Source organism: Hylobates moloch, unplaced genomic scaffold, assembly GCF_009828535.3.
Source record: "Hylobates moloch isolate HMO894 unplaced genomic scaffold, HMol_V3 SCAFFOLD_21, whole genome shotgun sequence".
NCBI lineage: Eukaryota > Metazoa > Chordata > Mammalia > Primates > Hylobatidae > Hylobates > Hylobates moloch.
In genome coordinates, this window is record NW_026652296.1 from 14464190 (window position 1) to 14485076 (window position 20887).

At 52.5% G+C, this 20887-nt stretch overlaps 1 protein-coding gene across 1 annotated transcript in view; it reads left to right on the forward strand.

Moving 5' to 3' along the window:
• The first annotated feature begins 662 nt into the window (after positions 1–662).
• CDH22 (cadherin 22) overlaps positions 663–20887 on the forward strand; it is a 135570-nt gene continuing 115345 nt past the window's right edge. The window contains exon 1 of the mRNA XM_032142249.2: positions 663–789. The gene's annotated coding sequence lies outside the window, so the exon portion shown is untranslated. The remainder of the gene's footprint in view (positions 790–20887) is intronic.

The following is a 20887-nucleotide window of genomic DNA, read 5'->3' on the forward strand; positions in this document are numbered from 1 at the left end:
CACAGTGACTGTTTCTGAACTGGCAGATCTGGTCTGTGCAAGGGGCCTTCCTGGGCAGCAAGCCAGGGGCGGCCACTGGAGAAGCCTGCTCCTACCCTCGCCTGCGCCCCCTCTCCTCTGAAGGCGGCCTCCCGTAGTAGTCAGGGGGCGGAAATGGGAATCCCTATTCGCAGTAAAATCAGGTGGGGAAATAGGCTCTGGTCTCAAACTGCGGCCACCTGGGGAGCTGCCAGGCGAGGAGGTAGATAGTCCCCCTCCTGGGGGCGCTCCATTCGCGCGGATCTGGGGTTGGAGGAGGGAGGGGCACTGTCCCCTGGGGGGTTTCCTGGGACTGGGCCGCCCGAGAGAGGGAAAGGCTGTCCCCTCCTAGTGTAGGAGGGGCGCGATCCGGGGGGCGGGGGCCGGGGCTCCCCGGCTGCGGGGGTCCGGGCCCGGCGGCCGCCTGCGGCTCGGCGCTGCGCGGCGCTCCTGCCCGGCGGGCGCTGCATTCTCCGAGTCTCCACCAGAGGCTGCGGGAGGAAGGAAGGGATCCGTCCCTTGCACACTTCCCCCCAGTCAGACACGCACACTCCCTCGCTCCCGCTCGCTCGCTCACTCCCTCGCTCTCTCGCTCTCTCGCTCTCTCGCTCACACACACGCGCGCACACGCCGCCGCGGCTCCCGCTCTCCCTCCGGCTCCTGCGGGCGGCCGCAGGGCTCCGGACTCGCCCGCCGCCCGCGCCTGGGCTCCCGCCCCACGCAGCGTCCCGAGGCGGCAGGACTGGGGGGAGCCCCGGGCCGCTCCCCGAGGTAAGAGCGCGGGGTGCCGCGGGAGGAGCGGCCGGATCGCCGCCGAGGGGAGGCTGCCCGGCAGGGAGGGAGCCCCCTGGCCGGCGGGAGCGGCCGGGCAGGCGGCGCGGGGGGCGAGCCTCCAGCCGCAGGCGGAGCCGGGGTGCCTACGCCCGGCCCTGCGCGCCCCCTCCTCTCGGCCGGGCGGGCGGGGAGGGAGTTTCCCACGTCCAAACTTTCCCGGGCGCGGAGCCGAGCCTCCACTCGGCCCGAAGCCCGCAGCCCCCACCCGTCCCCACAACCTCGTCCGCCGCGCGCCCGGGAACCTCCGGGACCCCCGCGGGCCCAGGGGTGGCAGCTCCAGGGGCCGAGCCGGCGCGCCAAAAGGGGCTGGGAAGGTGGCGCACAGCCCTGACGCGAGGGCTGGGACCCAGGCGTTCCCGGTCCCCCCACCCTGCTAGCGGGGCTCGGCTCCCCGGCCCCTCCCAGAGGCGGGGTCCGGGGCCGGGAAATACCGCACGGCGCGAGCGTGTGCGCGCGGTGTGTGTGTGCGAGGTCGTGCCGCGTCCGGGAACACCCGGAGGCTGACTCCAGCCGCGGCGACACGCACGGTTCTGACTCCCTCTGAGCCGGGGAGCCGGCCCACAGGGACCCCTGCCGGCCCCACCGGCGCGAACCCGCTGCCCTCTGGCCGTCGGGCGGGCTGGCGGTGAGCGAGAGCCAGCGCTGCCCTCTTCCTTAGGACCCGACTCCGGAGACACCGTCTCTGCTGGGGAAGAAGGACGGGGCCCCCGACAGCCTAACGTCCAAAGAGAGCGCCACTTAGGGCTAACCCTCGGGGGCCGCGGCGTTTACTGGGAAGAGTGGACTGCGTGGGCGCGCGGGGTGCCGGGCAGCCCTGGGTGGGCACAGTGTGGACCCGTCTCGCTCGCGCCTCCCCGCTGCCTCTTCTCTGGCACTGTCGGGCCCTGTCCCAGGCGGGGCTGCAGCGGGCGGGGCTGACCCAGGGTCCCCCAAGGTCTCCCCCAGGTGCAGGGCACCCCCTTGTGGCGGGCAGAGAAGCTGCTGTTTGAAGCTGCTCAGGTTTTCCGAGGTGCTCGCTCCTTGGAACCTCTTCTCTCCCACCACTTCGGGCGTCGCCAGGGTTGCACATGCCAGCTTCTTTTTCCGTGGGGCTGATTCCAGCACTCCCCAGGTTTCTGGGGCTGGCCAAGGTGCCCCCAGCACAGGCAGCGGCTCATTTGAGGGCTTTGGCTGTTGCCAGCTCTCTCTGGCCCCTCCACACAGGTTCAGGATCTCATCCTCTTCTCCCACGGGTCAGCGCCAATACCCTATATCAGCATCACTGCTGCCCTAGGGCCCAAAGGCTCCTCCCTAACCACTATGTCTCTCTGTCCTTCATTTGTATCCTGTATGTGTGTCCATCAGTGCCCACTCCGTCCCCCTCAGTTGCCCCTAGTCTACAGCCCTTGTTGAAATTTGGCCTCTACACCCATAGTGACATCCTTTGGTCTTTGCCCACCATTTCCTCGTCCCCCCCGACCCATCTTCTATCCTGTCTGCCTCAGTTTTTCTGTAGCCCTCACCTGTTCCCGGCCCCAGCCATTTCTCTACTTCACCCTTATTTCCTTCCTTGTCCCAGTGTCTGGGACACTCCTCTTCCATTCCTCCTGGAAGGGAAGGGCATTGCCAACATTTAAACACCGCTTCCTGGAGATGTCTGTGTGCCCTTCTGGGACCACCACTGCCAATGCCTCGGGGGCAGGTACTTTATAAAGCCAGCCAGGTCTCTCTCAGCTAAGGGGCACCTGTACCTCTTGGGGACCCCTGGAGACAAGAACCCCTTTCCCTATTCCTAACTGTGCGCAGCACATTGAAGACCACCTGGGCTGCCCTCTTTTCCATTTTCAAAGATTGGCAACAGCAGCCCGAGGTCACATGGTAAGCTATACCCAGAGCCAGAATAGGAACACAGGCATCTTGACTTCCAGGCCTCACCAATGCTGCTTATGTGTTGGGTAGACCTGGGGCAAAACAGAGCCGTTTCTTGGCTTCACGCTGCAGGCAGGACAAGAAGACACTTGCTTAAATTCAGCATGAGGTGTTCAAGTTAGACCTCCAGTGCTCCCAGGCCAGTGCGGGAGGAAAGCTGTTGAATGCCTTTAGCAGAGACGCCGAGTAGCAGAAGCAGAGGACAAAGTTTGGCCCCTAAAAGTGTGTTGTGACCTCCGGGTGAGTCACAGCCTTTCTGTCAAAAGAGTGGCTGTGATCTCTGGATGTTTCTGGTCGTGCTCTGGAATAATCATACCTAGAGGTTGGAACCCCCAATGCCCCTGCTGCTTCCCCAGGCACTGGTCTTTCTGACAGCTTTGCAGGAGCGCTGCATTCTGAAGCCCTCTGACAGGGGGCCGGGCCATAGCTGGGGCAGGGAGCCCAGGAGCGCCCGTCTCCTCCCGAGTTGGCAAAGTTCGGAGCAGTCAGTTTATTTACCACATGGGCGATAAGAGTCAGCCAATTAAACTTCCTCTCCTCTCTCTCTCTGTTCTTCCCCCTCCCCTTTTTCTTCTATCAGGAAGCTCCAATCTGAAATGCAGCCTCAGGTAGAGGGAGAGAGAGTGAATGATTTCTGTTTATATAACACGGGCAGCAGCTGGCACTGCATGGCCTGGGAGGGAGTGAGGGAATAGAAGACCCTACGGTGGTGGCTGGGCTGAGGCCTCAGGGCCAAGGACTTCCTCATTCCTCTCCATAGCTGAGCCAGGAAGGGTGCTAGGGGCTGGGGGCCAGGTGGGGAATCAGGCTGAGAGGAAACCCAGGTCAGGCTCAGGTCAGGCTCAGAGAGAAAAGCCTCATGCCCCCCGCAAGAGTGGGCACACCCTCCACCCCGGGTTCCTCAAAGCACCTTTAAGATGGAGCTCTCAACTCAGGGCCTCTCCTTCCTAGAACCTTGTGTTTTGATTCTGGCCTCTCTAGAGAAAGCCTAGATATTTCACTACCAGGACGGGCTCTGACCCCAACTTTTCATCGGGGCAGTGGGCATGATAGGAGGAGACAAGGCCTAGCAAGAAAGTTGTCTGTGGAGTGATCTGAGCTCTGTGTATCTGGCAGGAGGAACATTTTCTCATTGTTGATGATACAGAGTGGCTACTTGCAAACAGGTATAGGACAGGAAGGCTGGAGGCATGGCTGTTATATGCAGTTGGGCAGGTCGTTGACTGTCCAAGGGCATTTAATGCAGGAGGAGAGCAGAGACTGAAATCTATTTTAAGCTCCACTCTCCAAGTCAGGTGCCCCAAAGACAGACTGTGCCTGCCTGGAGGAGGGGGCGTCTTTTTCTAATTTGCAAAAAGGCTTCATATACTTACCAGCCATGGGCCTATGGGGCTGCTTACCCCCAGAAAAGGATCCCTTTCTTTAATTACCCCAAAGGTGGCCCATCTGGGGGTTAAGGATATACTCACTACTCACTCCTTAGCTCAGTTCTCTTATGATGGGCACACACCTTTCCGAATATGTGGGTCTGATTTCAAACACATGAGGTGCAGCAACCTGGAGGAATTCCCTTCTTCCCCCACATTTCCCTCCATGCCCCATCAGCAGGCTCCTTCCTGCTGTCACATTGGGATTAGGCTGGGAACTTCTTGCTTTGTCATCAGACCCACAAGCCTTCAGCCATCCACTTGTTACCAGCTCTTTCCTGTGCATAATATAAATAGATGATTAAGCGCGTAGGCATTGGAGTCCAACCAGCCTGAGTTTGTGACTTGCTGGCAAGTTACTTTACCTCTCTGAGCCTTAGTTTCTTCCTCTGTGAAATGGAGGAAAATGTAATACCTGTCTCATTGGGTTGTTGTGAAGATCAAATGTGCATGAGGATGTATGGTGCTGAGCACAATGCCTGGCACATAGGACACCCCATACATAAAGCAGTATTGTTATTATTCATATCCCTCCGTTTATATTCCTTGGTTCCCATGGGGTAAAGGCAGCAGTTCCTCCTTGTTTGGTTTTGCACGTGATCTTAGCTGCCTGCACCCCTGCAGGAGGGGAATTGAGTTAGGACCACCAGGATCTGTCTCTGACTTCAGGATCCTTCTTCTTTTGCCTTGAGGAAGGTGGAGTCCCTGCATGCAGCCGGCAGTGTGAGAACATGTTCTAGAGTCCCACAGATTCATTTCATCCTAATCTCTACCTTTTCTCCCCTCTCATCCATCTCGCGATCCCTGCTCCAGCTCAGACCTCACTGGCTCATGCCTAACCTCTTGTGGCAGCCTCCTCCCTGGCCTCCCAGCCTCTGATACCCTCCCGCTGCAACCCCTGCGGCAACCAGAGCGATCGTTCTCTAACACAGGTGGGATCGTGTCACTGGCTTGATTAAAACCCTTCCATGGCTCCCCATTGCCTACTGAATTAAGTCCAGACTCGGCACTATGACATTCAAGGTCCTTGTAATCCGTCTGCATCCTCCTTTATCTCCCACTGTGCCTCCAATCTGACACTCCCGCATCCAGCCCCACCTGCCCTTCCACCTGAACAACCTTCCCTGAAGATATTCCAAAGCATTAAGGACCCAACCCAAATAGCACCTCTTCCTTGCATCACTCATCTGTCTGTCTGATCATCCATTTATTATCCAGTTTAAAATATATATATATATATATTTACATATATACATAGAGCATTACTATGTGTTAAGCATTGTGCTGCATGGTAGAGACACAATGGTGAGCAAGCAGCCTGAATCCCAGCCAACAGGAGTCTGGTGGTCCAGGGAGGAAGATGAACAATTCTCATAACTGTGACAGCCAGTGGGTGGGGCAGCAGAGCCTTCTAGGAGGAAGTGATGTTGAGGCACACCTGCAGGCTGTCTCGTGGTTTTATCTATGGGATAAAGGGGGGTAGGGAGGAACAAGAGCAGGGAAGGCAGCCTCCAGGCTAAGGGGTACCAAGGCCCCAAGGGGAGGGAGAATAGCACAGGAACTGAGAGTTCAGTTGGCTGAAGTAGAACACACAGAGGTTGGGGTTCAGGGAGTGGGAGTCACAGGAAACCAGGCCAGCGAGGTGGGCAGCAGCCAGGTCCCATGGGTCTTGAAAGCCACACAAGGAGCTTGGCCTTCATCCGGAGAGCAATGGGGTGCCATGCACAGGTTTTCAGCAGGAGAGTGGCGTGTGGAGATTCGCCATGAGAAGCCTCATCCTGCTGCTGGGTGGGGAAGACCAGGTCCTGGGCTGCTGGTGTCTGGGTCTGAGGCATGGAGGGGGACTCACTCGTGAGGGTTGTGGGAGTGGAATGGACAGGGCTGAGTAACTGCGTGGGCATGGGGGAGAGAAGGAGCCCCCATTCCTGGCTCCGGAGGCTGTGTGGGTCGTGAAGATGTGAAATGAAGAGGAGAAGGGCTTTTAAGAAGAGGTGAGGACCAGCTGTGGACAGGTCGAGGGTGAGATCCTAATGGGATGCATGAGTGGGGATGCCGGATGGATAGTCAATCAAAAACATCTAGGCCCACTCAGAGAGTTCTGGGCTGGAAATAGAGTTTTGAGGCCATGAGGAAGGAGGAGCTCACCATCCAGGATGAGTCTGTAGAATGGAAAGAACCTTGAGGCGCTCTCGAGGTTTGGGGACGGGTTCATCCTCGGAAGCCTTCTTGGACCCAGCCAGGCACACGTGACTCCTGTCTATATTATGAACCTCTGTAGCAATTAGTTTAGTTTTCTTTTCTCACTGCCTGCCTTGTGTCATCTGCAGCACATTAGATCAGTGTTTTTCAACTGGGGGCAATTTTGCCCCCCAGAGGACTCTTGGCAATGTCTCGAGACATTTTTGGCTGTCACTACTGCGTAGAAGGCTGCTGCTGTCATCTGATGGGTAGAGGCCAGGGATGCTGCTAAACCGCCTACAACGCACAAGACAGTCCCCCCCACCCCACTGCAAAGACTCATGTAGCTCAAACTGTTGATAGTGTGGAGGCTGAGAAACCAAGCCCTGTATGAGAAGATCTTGAAGGCAGGCGCTGGGCTTTTTCATTTTTTCCTCCCTAGGGTCTAGCGTGGCATATGGTGCAAAGCTGCACTCACTCCATTCACTGAATTAAATTTGGGTGTGAGGAGAGGGGGCCTGAGGCCATGCAGCCTTGAAGTCTGCAAGACTAAGGCCCAATTCTAACCAGGGTTGCCTGGCCCCTCCCCAGAGAGCTGGACCATGCTAATACAGAGGCACTTAGAGAGGAGAGAAGGATGCACCGGCTGGTGGGGAGCTCCTGTCTAGGAGCCCAGAAGTTGAGGGCACATTGCCGTGTATAGTTCACCAGTCTCATTCTTTCATTGTCTTATTAACTTCTGTTGTTTCTTTATCACTCAAGTCGATATAATATATATATATATATTATGTATATATTTGAGACGGAGTTTCACTCTTGTTGCCCAAGCTGGAGTGCAATGGCGCAATCTCGGTTCACTGCAACTTCTGCCTCCCGGGTTCAAGCAATTCTCCTCCCTCAGCCTCCCGAGTAGCTGGGATTACAGGCGCCCACCACAACACCCGGCCAATTTTTGTATTTTTAGTAGAGACAGAGTTTCACCGTGTTGGCCAGGCTGGTCTCGAACTCCCGACCTCTGGTGCTCCACCTTCCTTGGCCTCCCAAAGTGTTGGGATTACAGGCGTGAGCCACCGCACCCAGCCATATATATATATATATTTTTTTTTTTTTTAATAGGCAAGTTACAGCTAAACAAAATGAGAAAATGAGAAACATGACAACCTACTGATTAGGTGCACGGGATCTGGAGTCAGAGCAGAGTTGAAGTTCCAGCTCTGCCACTTAATAGCTGAGTGAGACTCTGTTTCCTCATCTGGAAAATGGTTTTAATAAAACCTACCTCCAAGTACTCTGGAGAAATGAAGTAATACAGACAAAGCGCTTAGCACTGCACTGGGCTTATGTGAAGTATTTAATACACAGTGATTCTCTATGTGTGTGCGTGTGTAAATTTATATATATGTATATATGTATGTATCTTTTTATATATGAAAGCATTTTTAATTAGCCATAATTTTACCACCACTTGGCTACCATTTCAGTGCATATCCTTCTTGACATATATAGATTTTTAAAAAATAAAAATGGCATCTCACTTTATATATATGCCTCTGTAACCTGCTTTTTTTCACCCTATAATATATTGTGAATGTCTTGCCATTTCGATAAATATACATCTACATCATCATTTTTTAAGAGCTGCATGGTTCTCCATTGTGTGGCTGCCCATAATTCATTTAACCAGCCCCCACTGTTGGACATTTGGGTTGTTTCCAATCCTTCGCTATTACAAACAATTCTGCCATGAACATCCTTGTACACACATCTTCACGCTCTTGTCCGATGATTTCTTCAGGGACCGCTTGGACGTTTTTGGCAGGAGTTGTGTGGCCCTGACCAGATTCCTCAAGTAGAAGCCCTTGGGGCCAGCAAAGAGGGGGCTGGGGGGTCCCTGGGGAAGGGAAGGATGCTGGATGGCAGAGAACTGTTTTGGCTTCTGGAAAGTAGGTCCAGATGTTAACACCACAGACCCCTCTGCGAGTGAAAAAAGCAGAAGGCCCCGCCGCATATTCTTTGTTGTCACCGTAGTGCTTGCAGCGTAGGGGAGGGGAGCTGGGGAGGTGGAGTGTGTGTGTATGTGTGTGTGCACGCGCATGCACACGCGCGCTTGTGTGTGTGATGGGCAGAGTGACAGGCACCAGGCAGGTGGGGGACATAAGGTGGATGGGCCCGGGCAGGCTGATGGATGGGAAGCAGAAGCAGGTGGATCCAGGTCAGCGGGTAGACAAGATGATGGGTAGGTGACAAGCCAGACAGACTCAGGTAACCAGACATAGGACTGTGGCCTCACAGCAGGGCCCACAGGGACCAGAGGCTGAAATTGTGTATTCAGGGACAACAGAGAGTTCTTGGGAGAGGCAGCCCAGCCCCCAGGCCAGGAGGCTGCCAAGGCTTGCATCTTCTAGGATCCAAGTGGCTGTGTTTAGGGTTATGCATTTTAGAGTTGAAAGGGCCTTTAGGGACTGATGAGTCCAAGTCCATGATACAGAAGGGAAACTGAGGCCCAGGGAGAGGCTGGAACTTGCCCAGGGCCCTGTGGTGTCTCAGAGCAGACTGAATCCTTTGCCCCTAGCTGAATCTATTTCAGTGTCCATTTATTCAAATGGCTTGAAGAGAAGGGAGATGGGTTGACAGGGTGGGAGGGGGGCTGGGAGGTCAGAATGAGCCTTGTCATGACTTTTCTTTCTCCACCCCACTCCAACAGCGCTATTTATGACACACTACTGTGCACTGTTGAGAGAACTGCCTGGGAGCCAGACTACCAGGGTTCCCATCTTTGCCCTGCCACTTACTAGCTGAGTGACCTTCTGCCTCAGTTTCCTCATCTGTACCTATCTCATAGGATTATTGAGAAGGCAAAATGAATTATTAGAAGTAAAGCACTTAGAACAGTGCACTTAGGCCCATATTCAGTGCTCTATAAGCCCTAGCTACTAATACTGTGCTATTTTGCCCTTATTATTATTTTTTATTTATTTTATTTTTTTTGAGACAGTCTCGCACAGGCGTGAGCCACTGTGCCCTTATTTTTTTCCCTTGAATTCTGTATATGTTTGTACGCACCTGCATGCTCACACACACGTGACTACATGAGCAGGCTGCGTACCTTGGTAGGCAAAGGTTGTGTCTCTCCTGTGTCCTAGCCCTCCCACCATTAGGACCCTATTAACCAGCTGGGCACATAGTAGGTGCTCCATAAATGCTCTTGAGGAAGTTACGCACTTGACTCTGTCTGGTCGAAGGCACTGGGGGAGGCTTCTTGCGGGAGGCAGTATTTGAGCTGTGTGTTGAAGCTAGGATGACGCTGCTGCAGGTGGAGGTGTTTCCAGCAGGTGGGAAGGGTGTGAGCAAAGAGGAGGAGCTTGGCGAATGCTTGGGTGTCAGCCGGTTGCCCCATTGACCAGGGCACAGAGGACATGGAGGGGAGGAAAGACAGAGAGGACCAGAAAGGGAAGGTGCAGCTGAATTCGGATGCGTGGAGCTCCAGGCTGAGGAATGTAAGCAATAGGAAGCTATTGAAGGTTGCTGGCTGGAATTAAGCTGTAGAAAGATCTTACTGTTGACAGTGTTTTCGGATGGACTTGAAGGAAAGAGAAAGGAGGCGAAAGACAGGGTCAGCTGAAATTGTCCAGGAGATAAGTGGGGTGGTGGCTTAATGAAGTTGTAGAGAACAGGGGCCAGGGAGAAAGGCCCCAAGGAAATAGGATCAACAGGACTCAGAGCTGCTTGGTTGTGGGAGGTAAGGGAGAGGAAGGAATGAAATATGATAAAGTCTCAGGCCTGGTGTCTGGGAGAACTGGGGTCCATTAACCAAATTAGGGGAGCCTATACTTGGGAGATATAGGGGAAAATTGAGATGCCAGCTGAGATTATTCATCCAGCCAGCATCCCATCTAAGCCAGCCATCCATCCACTCATCCATCCACCCACCCATCTATCCATCCATCCATCCATCCACCCATTCATCAATCCATCCATTTATCCAATCCATCATCCTCCAGCCCACCCACCTCCATTTAAACATCCATCTGCCTGCAGTTCACCCCTCACCCACCTCCACCCATCTACCCACCCACCTGTCATTTACCCACACATGTATCACCACCTCTCTTTCCATCTTACTACCCATCTCTCCATCCTCATTCACCCTCAATATCTACCAACTTCTCCATCCATCCAAGATACATTTCTTGTGAGCCTACTATGTGCCACGTTCTGATAAAATCTTAACACAGCCTTTCAAGATACCTGATACGAAAGATAATGATTAGAAAAGCCAAGGGAAAGGACCAGAATGATTTTACCTAGAAGAGAGAGGTTTGAGAGGAGACTTTATGTATCCAAAGCGATGAAGAATGGAATGAACAGTGGCCTGTAGATCAGCCTTTTTTTTCTATTTCCAGGACAGAACAGAGGAAATTGGCTGCACTTGCAGCTAGACAGATTGAGGTTGGCTGTGAGGGAGGACTACCTTATTGATCATTACAGGTGTCTGAAGTACCGACCTGATAATGCATTTGGGCTGTAGGAGGATATCAAAATCTATAGAGGTGACTTTGAGGAAATGCGTGCAGAGTGGGACATTTGTGGAGGAGTTAGTAGAGGAGGCATCGGGATCTTGCCTCGAGGAGAGGTGGGTAGGGGGAGTGGTGGAGCAGAGGACCAAGGTGAGGGGACCATCAGGGGCACAGGGCTGTGTAAGCCAAGGAGACAAGCCTGTGGCTAGGATGGGTCAGCTGAGGTAGGGCACCCGGGTAGTGGGTCGGGGAGGAGATGGCTGCATTTAATCCCCAAAACGACCTTGGAGGAAGGGCCTTCCCACTCTCTCACTGCCACTGTCCCTTCATAAGCCACCATTTCTCTCCAAGCCCTCATCCTCTTGGAAAGCCCGGAGCCCCTCCCAGAGCCTCTGTCCCCGGTGGGTTAGCCCCCATCCCCTCACCGAGCCCGCACTCTCTTTTCTGAGCCTTTGTGCTCACAAACCCCAGCCCTGCAGCTGAGCCCCTGGCCAGATCCCCACCTCCCACAGAGCGCCCGTCTCTTCTTGGAGTCCCCATCTCCTTGTGGAGGCCTGGTCCTCTCTCAGGATAGAGCCCCCAATTCCCCAGAATCTCCACAGAGCTCCTGCACCCCCTGTGAAAGCTCTAACCCTCCACGGAGCCCCCACCCTTCCTGGAGACCCATCCCATCCCTGAGCCCCCGTTCCGTCCCTGAGCACCTCCTGTTACTTAGCTCCTGGTCACCTTCTGGAATGCCTGCCCCTTCCAGAGCCCCTGTTCTCCCACAGAATTTCTGTCCCCTGAACTGAAGACTCATCTCCTCTCTGAGCCTGCATTCCCTCAAGGAGCCCTCATCCCTACTGACAGAGCCCTGACCTCCTCACCCAGCTCCTGCCCCTCCTGGAGCCCTCGAGCAGCCCCTGGCTTTGAGCCCTCATGCCACCCTCTGTCCCAGGGTACCAGCCCTTGAGGTCTGTGGGGCACCATCAGCCAGCAGTGGGTGGCCCCAGCTTAAAGTCGTTCCCAGGTCTCTGCATCAACTCAGCCAGCTTCAGGCTGGGAAAGAAGCCCCTGGATTTGGGACCATAAGACCCTCCCCGCAGCCTGCCTAGTACCGTGGGTGGGCTTTTGGGACAGAGGGACTTGTAAGTCCCCAAGTGGGTTGGGCTGGGGGTGGAGACCTGCAGCTTTGGCAGCTCCGTCAGGCTTGGCTTACGGGCTGGGAGAAGCTGGAGACTCTTGCTGCTTCTGGTTAGAAAAACAATCACAAATTAGAGAAAATGCTTTGGGAAATTGCTCTGCTGTGCGAGAGGGAGGCTGCCTCAGGAGGGAGGGAAAGAGGCTCCTAAGACAGCAATGGCTCCCTGTGGCCTCGCCTGTCAGCGCCAAACCATCTGCTTGGCGTTCAAAGCCCCATCTCATCATCTGACATGGTCACCTGATGAGCTCAGACACATATCCGCTAGGCCATTGCTCCAGGGCCCATTCCCACCTGCAAACCTTTGCTCACCTGGGCTGAGCCCTTACATCTATTCAATCTCAGCACCCTGTTTCAGCCCTTTGCGAACCATTGTTACCTGTCTTGCCTCTCTAACTGGTCCATTGAGGACAGGAATCATGTCTTTTGCTAATGGCAGTCAGAGACAGACAGATCTGGGCACCAATCCCTATTGGATACATTTTAGCTGGATGGCCTTGGGCAAGTGTTTGACTTTCTGAGCCTCTGTTTACTCACCTGTAAAATGAGGAGTGTAAGACCTCCATTGCTGGAATGAATGAGATAATGGGCACATAGTGTCCTCACAGTGGGTACCAAATTAATGAAGATGCCCCTCCCTGCCTTACAGCCAGATCAGGACTTTGGGCTGTGAGAACCAGCATTGATCTACAGACGTCCACTTATTGGTAACATCCTCAGGTGCCACTTCTCTTTGTATCTGTCTGCCACTCCCCTACTGCGAAGATACAAAAAGAGGGCACAGGAGTTTCAGGACAAGTACCTGGGAGGCTCCTGATACAAAAAGATGAGGCAACAGGCCAGGCATGGTGGCTCGCACCTGTGATCCCAGCACTTTGAGAGGCTGAGGCAGGAGGATCACTTGAGGCCCGGAGTTTGAGACAAGCCTGGGCAACATAGCAAGACCCCCGTCTCTACAAAAATTAAAAAATTAGCCAAGCGTGGCGGCACATGACTGTAGTCCCAGTTACTTCAGAGGCTGAGATAGGAGGATCACTTGAGCCCAGGAGTTTGAAGCTGTGGTGAGCTATGATCATGCCACTGCACTCCAGCCTGGGTGACAGATTGAGACCCTGCCTCTATAAATAAATAGATGAGGCAACAAAAGTTGAGTTGTATGAGTCTTTTGACTATCAGGCAAGACTCAAGCTGGATCATCATCTATCGGGAGGAATGAGGATGGCAGCCCAGAGCTTGGATTCTGGAAGCTGGACTTGGATTCTGGAAGCTGGACTGCCTGGGTTCTGCTCCCTGAGCTGCCCCCTTTCCTAGCTGCTTGTCCTTACACAAGTTACTTAACCACCTCAGTTTCCCCATCTGTAAAGTGGAGATGATAATCACAGTAGCTGCGTTACAGGCTTGTGGTGAGAATGAAACAAGCTGATGTTTGTAAAGTACTTAGAACAGTGCCTAGCATTCGTAAGCCCTATGTAAGGGTTTCTTTAAAAGTAAATGTGATGAGGGTTTCGGGAACACAGGAGTGGACAGCAGGGAGCTCAGGCTGGGTAGGAAATGAGCTTTCAGGAGGGAGTTTTGCAGAGCTAGAGTCCAGCCAGCTTCCCGTCAAGTTGGCCTCTTTCTGAATAGGAAGAGCACAGGATATTCTCAAAGCAAAAACACTTTTTCTGGAGACCACTGGGGTGCCTCATTTGGAGAAGTCTGGGCCAAAGGACATTGCAGGGAGAGGCGGCCTCTGCAGAGGGCAGCAGGGAAAGACATCCAGGGCTCTCAGAGACACCCCAGAACCTCACAGATCTCACCTGCCAGTGAGAGGCTCCTCGCATGCCTGTTCTCTTCCTGGCAGTGAAAGACAAGGCCAATTGTGTGTGCCCTTCGTGGAAGAGGTCTCAGAGAATTCTCTCCCACCGGACAGTGAGCAGAGAATGAAGGGTGTGAAGGGGAAACCCCTCCTCAGCCACAGGCAGCTCTGGAACAAGCCCTGTTACTGTCTGCTGGGTGCCAGGCCTGTGCTGGGCACCGGGAAAGTGCAGTGAGTCAGATACGTTCTTGCCCTTGAAGAATTTGGAATGAACAGCCAATGCCAGGAATCCCACTTCTCCTAGTGCCTCAGTTTCTTCAGTTGTCCTCTTCCCTTCTACAGAGTGGCCTTTTCCTTGCCCCTTTCTTTCCCTCTTTCTCCCAAGCCCCCACCCACCCACCCCAGCAGAGGATGGGGGGAGCCCTGTGGAGGAGGGAGACTTTGTACAAACTGGGGCACAGTTGGAACTTCTGATTGGCTGGTCAGGGCCATTCTTTTCCCTGGTTGCCATAGCAGCCATTTCCTGGGGTTGTCAGTGATGAAACTCATCACATTGTTTTCAAATAATCCGTGTAATTGAAATAACAATTGAGCTGTTAACTTGTCTCTCACACCCCAGCTAGGACAGATCTTCCTCTTTCCGCACCCTCCTACCATCCCTGGGAAGCTCTGGTGTGTCCCCATCTCCTGTCTGAGGCCCCAGCCCCCTTCCTTGGGGCAGGAGGAAGAAAGAGGAGGTTGCATGGCTCCTTAGCATCATTATAGAATCCTAGAAACTCAGGACCCCACAGCTGAACCAGAACTTAGAGAACAGAACCGACTTCTTTTGCAACCAGAGACTTAAGGAAGGGAAGGGGCTTAACTAGGGCCCCACAGGAAGGACGCAGCTGAATGAGGACATCCAGTCCTGCTTTTAGGTGAAGGTTGAAGCTGATGTGTTGCACTGAGGATCAGTGCATAAACCATAAAGCTGCCCTCTTTTAAGGATTTGGTCTTGCAGGCATATCTACCTACTCCTACCCCCATTTTTCAAGTGAACAAACTGAGACTCCAATAAGTTAAACATAAGTGTTTTTTTGTTTTGTTTTGTTTTGAAATGGAGCCTCGCTCTGTCACCCAGGCTGGAGTACAGTGGTGTAATCTCGGCTCACTGCAACCTCTGCCTCCCAGGTTCAAGCAATTCTCCTGCCTCAGCCTCCTGAGTAGCTGGGATTACAGGCATGAGCCACCATGGCTGGCTAATTTTTTGTATTTTAGTAGAGATGGGGTTTCACCATGTTGGCCAGGCTGGTCTTAAACTCCTGACCTCGTGATACACCCGCCTTGGCCTTCGAAAGTTCTGGGATTACAGGCATGAGCCACCGCGCCTGTCCTCTGTGTTTTTATAACTTCTCAGAAAATACCTGTTGAATGGATGGATCTCAAAGAACACAGACCACCTCTCTCCTCCCCACCCCCAAAACCAGGAACTGAGATCTGGTTTCTTTAGTCAGAGGACTTCGTGGAATAGGGTTTGTGGACAACTTGGGGACATGTGGCTCAGATGAAGAGTGGATTCCTCAAGGGACTATTAGAGGGAGGGAATTCCAAAGTGCTCCCCCTACCCCCAGCCACCCCTATCTTGGGTCGGAGACTACACATTCAGAAACATAAACATGAAAAACATAGGTTCCCTGCCTGATCCTCAGAAAGGCCTGGAATGGATTGAAAAATGGAAGAAGCAAGGCCTCTTCTACAGGCACATGTCTCCATGCACACACGGAGATGCAGGTCAGCACGGACAGCTCCCTGTAGCGGCAGCTTCATGGAGGATAAAAGCATTTTTTATAAAGTGTCTGGTTGCTGTCCAAGGTACTCTCTGAGTCCGCAGAATGTGTGGGTGGCTGAGGCAACAGGCCATTGCTGGGACTGGGGATGGGGGCAGTCTTCAGACCAGATGACAGCAAGAAGTTGGCCTCCTTCCCTGGATTCTAGAGGGTTGTAACCACTAAGGGGTCTTGGCAGTCTCCTTCCCCACTTCATTCATTCTTACTTACTCAGCATATATTGAGCATCTACTCTTTGCCAGGCACTGTGTGGACCACAAAAACATTAGGATTAGGAAGACCCAGGATCTGTCTGCAAGGACTCTTTCAGTCTAGTGGGGAAGAACACAGACACAGACACACACACACACACACACACACACACACACACACAACCAGTGGCTGGTGCTCTTCTAGAAGCACCAGAACAGAACAAAAGAGGGAGTGATTAACTCTGCCTGCAGGAATCAGAAAGACCCCCTGGAGCAAATGACTTGGGCTCAGTCTTAAAAAGATGAATAGTTCTCCAGGTGGATAATGGGCAGGAGAGCATTTCAGAGGGGCAGCATGAACCGACGAAGGGAAGAATTCACGGTTTAGATCACAATGAGAAGTTCTGTGTGACTGGAGTGTTGGCTGCTTGAAGGTGAATGGCAGATTGAGGAGAGTGGGTTCTGGAGAGGGGCAGTGACTTGCCCAAGGTGCCACTTTGAGTTGCAGGCACAGCCAGGACTAAGACACCAGATACCCTAATTTGTCAGAAAATCAAAACATCAGAGCTAGTTGGGTGTTTGCGATTCTCTAATCCAAACTGCCCATTTTTCAGATGGGGAAACAGAGGGTGAGAGATGTTCAGTGCTGTGCCTGGGGTCCCACAGTATGGGTGTAGCAGAGCTGGGATTTGAAATCTGGTCTGTTTGACATCAAAGCCACAGCCGTTTTCCTAGTGCCACGGCTAGGAGCAGAGTGATTCCCACCTCAGCTCAGCTGGAGAGCAGAGGGCTCTGGCAAGGACGGGCTGCTCATGGGACCTTTGCATTTACTGGGACAGGCAGCCAGCTCCTGCCATATCGTTGGCACTCAACACTCACCCTGGGGGAGGGAGCCTCCAGTGGGAAAGCTCAGCAGGCATGCCTTCCTCTTGGCTGGAGCAACCTGAGTCCTACCACCAACTCTCTGAGTGACCTTGGGTAAGGTGTGACCGTCTCTGGTCCTTTCTTCCATGATCCACTATGTCATAGGAGGATCCTCCTTTGCCTACTGTCTGGAGAAGTCATTCTCCATTGGGGTGGGAGAGCAGTTGAGTTTGGCCTCCAGGGAACATTTGGCATTGTCTACAGGACAATTTTGGTTGTCACAACTGGGAATAAAGAGTGCTACTGGTATTCAATGGGTAGAGGCCAGGGATACGGCCAGCCATCCTACCCTGCCCAGGACAGCCCCCACCATCAAAGGGTTATCCAGCCAAAATGTCACTACTGCTGAGGCTGAGAAACCCTGAAGTCTGAGGCCATTTGTGAAGATCAGATATGGCCACAAGAGTGGGCACATGGGGCTGTGCAGAGGTGCACCCCAGGCTGCAACGCAGAGGAGCAGAAGTGGCCTCGCTGTCAGGCAGACCTGGCTGTGTTGAGAGGTTGTTCACCTCTCTGCGCCTTGGTTACTTCCTCAGTGCAACAGGGGCCATAACAAGAGCACCTATCTTGGGAGACTATTGAGAGGGTGTGATGAGATCATGAATGTCAACGGCAGAGGAAGCAAATGGAAAACAGAAGCCTGGAGCCAGCTCTGGAGCCAGCAGGGCCGCTCAGGGCTATGGGATCTTAGGCAACTTACCTAACCCCTTTGCCTCCATTTCCAATCTGTAAAATGGGGATTATAGTAGTACCCATCACACAGGCTCGATGGAGGATTAAAAATGAGTTAACAGATGTAAAGCATTTAGAGTGACACAGAGTAAGTGCGATGCAAGTGTTAGCTAGTATTATTTGGTTTTGTTTGTTTGTTTTATTTATTTGTTTGTTTATTTATTTATTTATTTATTTTTGAAATGGAATCTCGCTCTGTCTCCCAGGCTGGAGTGCAGTGGCACAATCTCTGCTCACTGCAACCTCTGCCTCCCAGGTTCAAGTGATTCCCCTACCTCAGCCTCCTGAGTAGCTGGGATTACATGCACACGCCACCACATCCAGCTAATTTTTGTATTTTTAGTAGAGACAGGGTTCCGCCATGTTGGCCAGGCTCGTCTCGAACTCCTGACCTCAGGTGATCCACTTGCCTCTCTTCCCACAGTGCTGGGATTACAGGAGTGAGCCACCATGCCCAGCCAGCTATTATTATTTGAATTCTATCTTGAACAAGGCAGTCACTTAAGTTGCAGAGGGTGCATCAGATACCAGGCCCTCCAGATGCCAACTCTCTGCAGCTCTCTGACTATCCATGCCACACCCCCAGCCTTCCTTCCAAACACACCCCCCGTAGACCCTGCTCAGGCTCTCTGCAACTCTGCAAAACTATTCGTCTCTCTCTCTCTCTCACCAGCTCCCACCCTGCTTGTCTCTAGCTTCATGAATTCCCTGACACTCTCCTCCTTCTCCCTCCCCATCTCCACCCTAACCCCCTTCCTCTCCCTTAGAGTCTGCCAGAGCCAGAGTTAGCTGTGAGCAGCTCCATCCAGGGAGAGGGGGACACAAGGGTGCCCGCACCTGACTCTATAGCTCAGGCCTGCATCACACCAGCCCTCCCCCTAAACACTCATATCCTGACTCCTGGCCCACTTGGATTAGCCTTGGCTAACCCTTCAGAGAATGAATAAATCCTTCAGTGCGGGGTTTCTCAACCTCAGCTCTATTGACATTTGGGGTTGGATAATTCTTTGTCGTGGAGGGCTGTCCCGGGCACTGTAGAATGTTTAGCAGCATTCCTGGCCTCTACCCACTAGATGCCAGCAGCACCCTCCTACCCAGTTGTGACAACCAAAAACATCTCTAGTCATTGCTAAATGTCCCCTGGGTGGCAAAATTGCCCCTGGTAGAGAAAAACTGTTCAAGAACTTGACTATATAATGTGAGCTTCTGTCTCATAGTGTCCTGGCAAAGAAGCTTTGAAAATCTAATAAATATCCTCAAGTTGAGCCCCTCAAGTTGATGCCACCTTCAACTTTGTACAGTTTTCTCACCAAAGTTTTCGTTTCTTGACTCATTCTCAAAACCAGTTGACCACAAACATTAGGCCCAGCTCCCAAACACTCAGCCCTAACTAGAATTCTGAATATTAACCTTAAATCCAAAATTTCAACCTGTTTTCCAAACTCCAAACCTTAATTCAGACCCTAACCCTAAACTCTTGGCCCGTTCTAAAACTTTAGTTTCCTGAACTTCCAACAGAATTCTAAATCCACAGGTTAGCCTCAAACATGAAGCCGAGTTGGAAACCTGCGCTTCCAGATCCTTCCATCACCAGCTCCTAAATTTTAATCTCTATCCCTTCTGGCCTCTAGAGATTCCTTGGCTCATGTTTCTAGCTTCCTCCCCTCCCAGGTGACCCCAGGTCCTTCAGAAATGGCAGGAAAATTTCCAGTAGGCAGCTCTGTCTAGCCATAATCCCTCCCTCATATCGCCCCAGGCAATCCATCTGGAAATTCTATTATTATTCATTTGTTTATTCAAACATTCGATGAGCACCCACTCTGCAGACTCTGTGTTGGACACCAGGAAAGCAGTGGAGAATTGTATCCAGTGGCTTCCTGCTGTCTGCTGGGGGAGACAGACAAGCAGACAAACAGGAAGACAGATAGATAAAAACTATGCGAGTCATTCAAGAAATATCCACTGAGCACCTATTATGTGCCATGCGCTGTTCTAAATGCTGGGAATACAGCATCAAGCAAAAAAAGACAACACCCCTAAAATCATGGCACTCACATTATAGAGAAAGGAGGCATCCATTTATAATATATCAGATAGTGATAAGTGTTATGGAGAAGGTGAAGAAAGCAGGATGAGGGGATATGAATGGCCTGGGGAACTGAGGAGCTATTTTATCGCAGGTTGTCAGGGAAAGGTAAATGGGGTCAGCCATTTGAGCAGACCCTCGAAGGAAGGGAGAGAGTGAGCCAGGCAGACATCAGGGGCGAGGGTGTTCCAGGCAAGAGGACCAGCAAGTGCAAAGGCCCAAAGGTGGGATCATACCTGGTCTATTCAGAGAAGAGCCAGAGGGCCAGTGTGGCTGGAATAGAGGGAGAGGGAAGATAGGAAAAGGTCAGAGAAGTAACAAGAAGCCAATTCGTGTTGGTTCTTATGAGCCATTTTACTCTGAGTAAGACAAGAAGCCAAAAGAATTTTGAGAGAAGGAGTGTTACGGCCTGATTTATGTTTTAACACCATAACTGAGAACAGTCTGCAGGGGGCCAGGGCAGAAGCAGGGAGACCAGTTAGGAGGCCATTGCAATCATCCAGGTGAGAGATGATGGTGGCCGGGACCAGGCTGTTAACAATGAAGGTGGAAAGATCGGCCAGATTCTGGATCTATTTTAAGGTAGATCTGGCGGGATTTGCTGATGGATTGGATGTGGGGTGTGAAGTCAAGACTGACTTCAAGGCTTTTGGCGGAAGCAGCTGGAAGCATGGAGTTGCCAGTTACCGAACTGGGGAATGCTGGAAGAGGAGCAGTTTTTGAATTTATGTTCTCATTATTTGTGTGTGGTGGGGGGTAGGACTCAGGAGTCCGGGTTCAGACATGAGGGTTTTGAAGTGTGTTTTAGACATCCACACTGAACAGGCAAGAGGCTCTATGTGTTGGGTTTTGGGCAGACATCTGAGTTGGACACACACATTTGGGTGTCATCAGCAAATCCATGGGGTTTCAAGCTGCGGGGTTACATGTGGTCATCTGAGGAGGAGTGGCCCAAGGACTATGCTCTGGGGCCTTCCAAAATTTGGAGGGAAATGAGATGGAAACAGCAGAGGAAACTGAAGGAGCCAAGAGCTCTATGAGGTACAGGGTGCTGGGAGAGGTGTGGACACAGAGGGGAGAGAGACCAAATCTGGAGTGCCAGGGAGTGATTCATATATTGGAGGGGACATTGGAGCCTGGCTTTGAGTGATTCCTACAAAATCCCCCATCAGACAAGATTGGGGAAGGACAGTCTCCCTGGAACAGTACATGCAAAGGCTCAGAGGCCTCCAGACACTGGGGCATATTAAGCTACATAAATGGTTCCT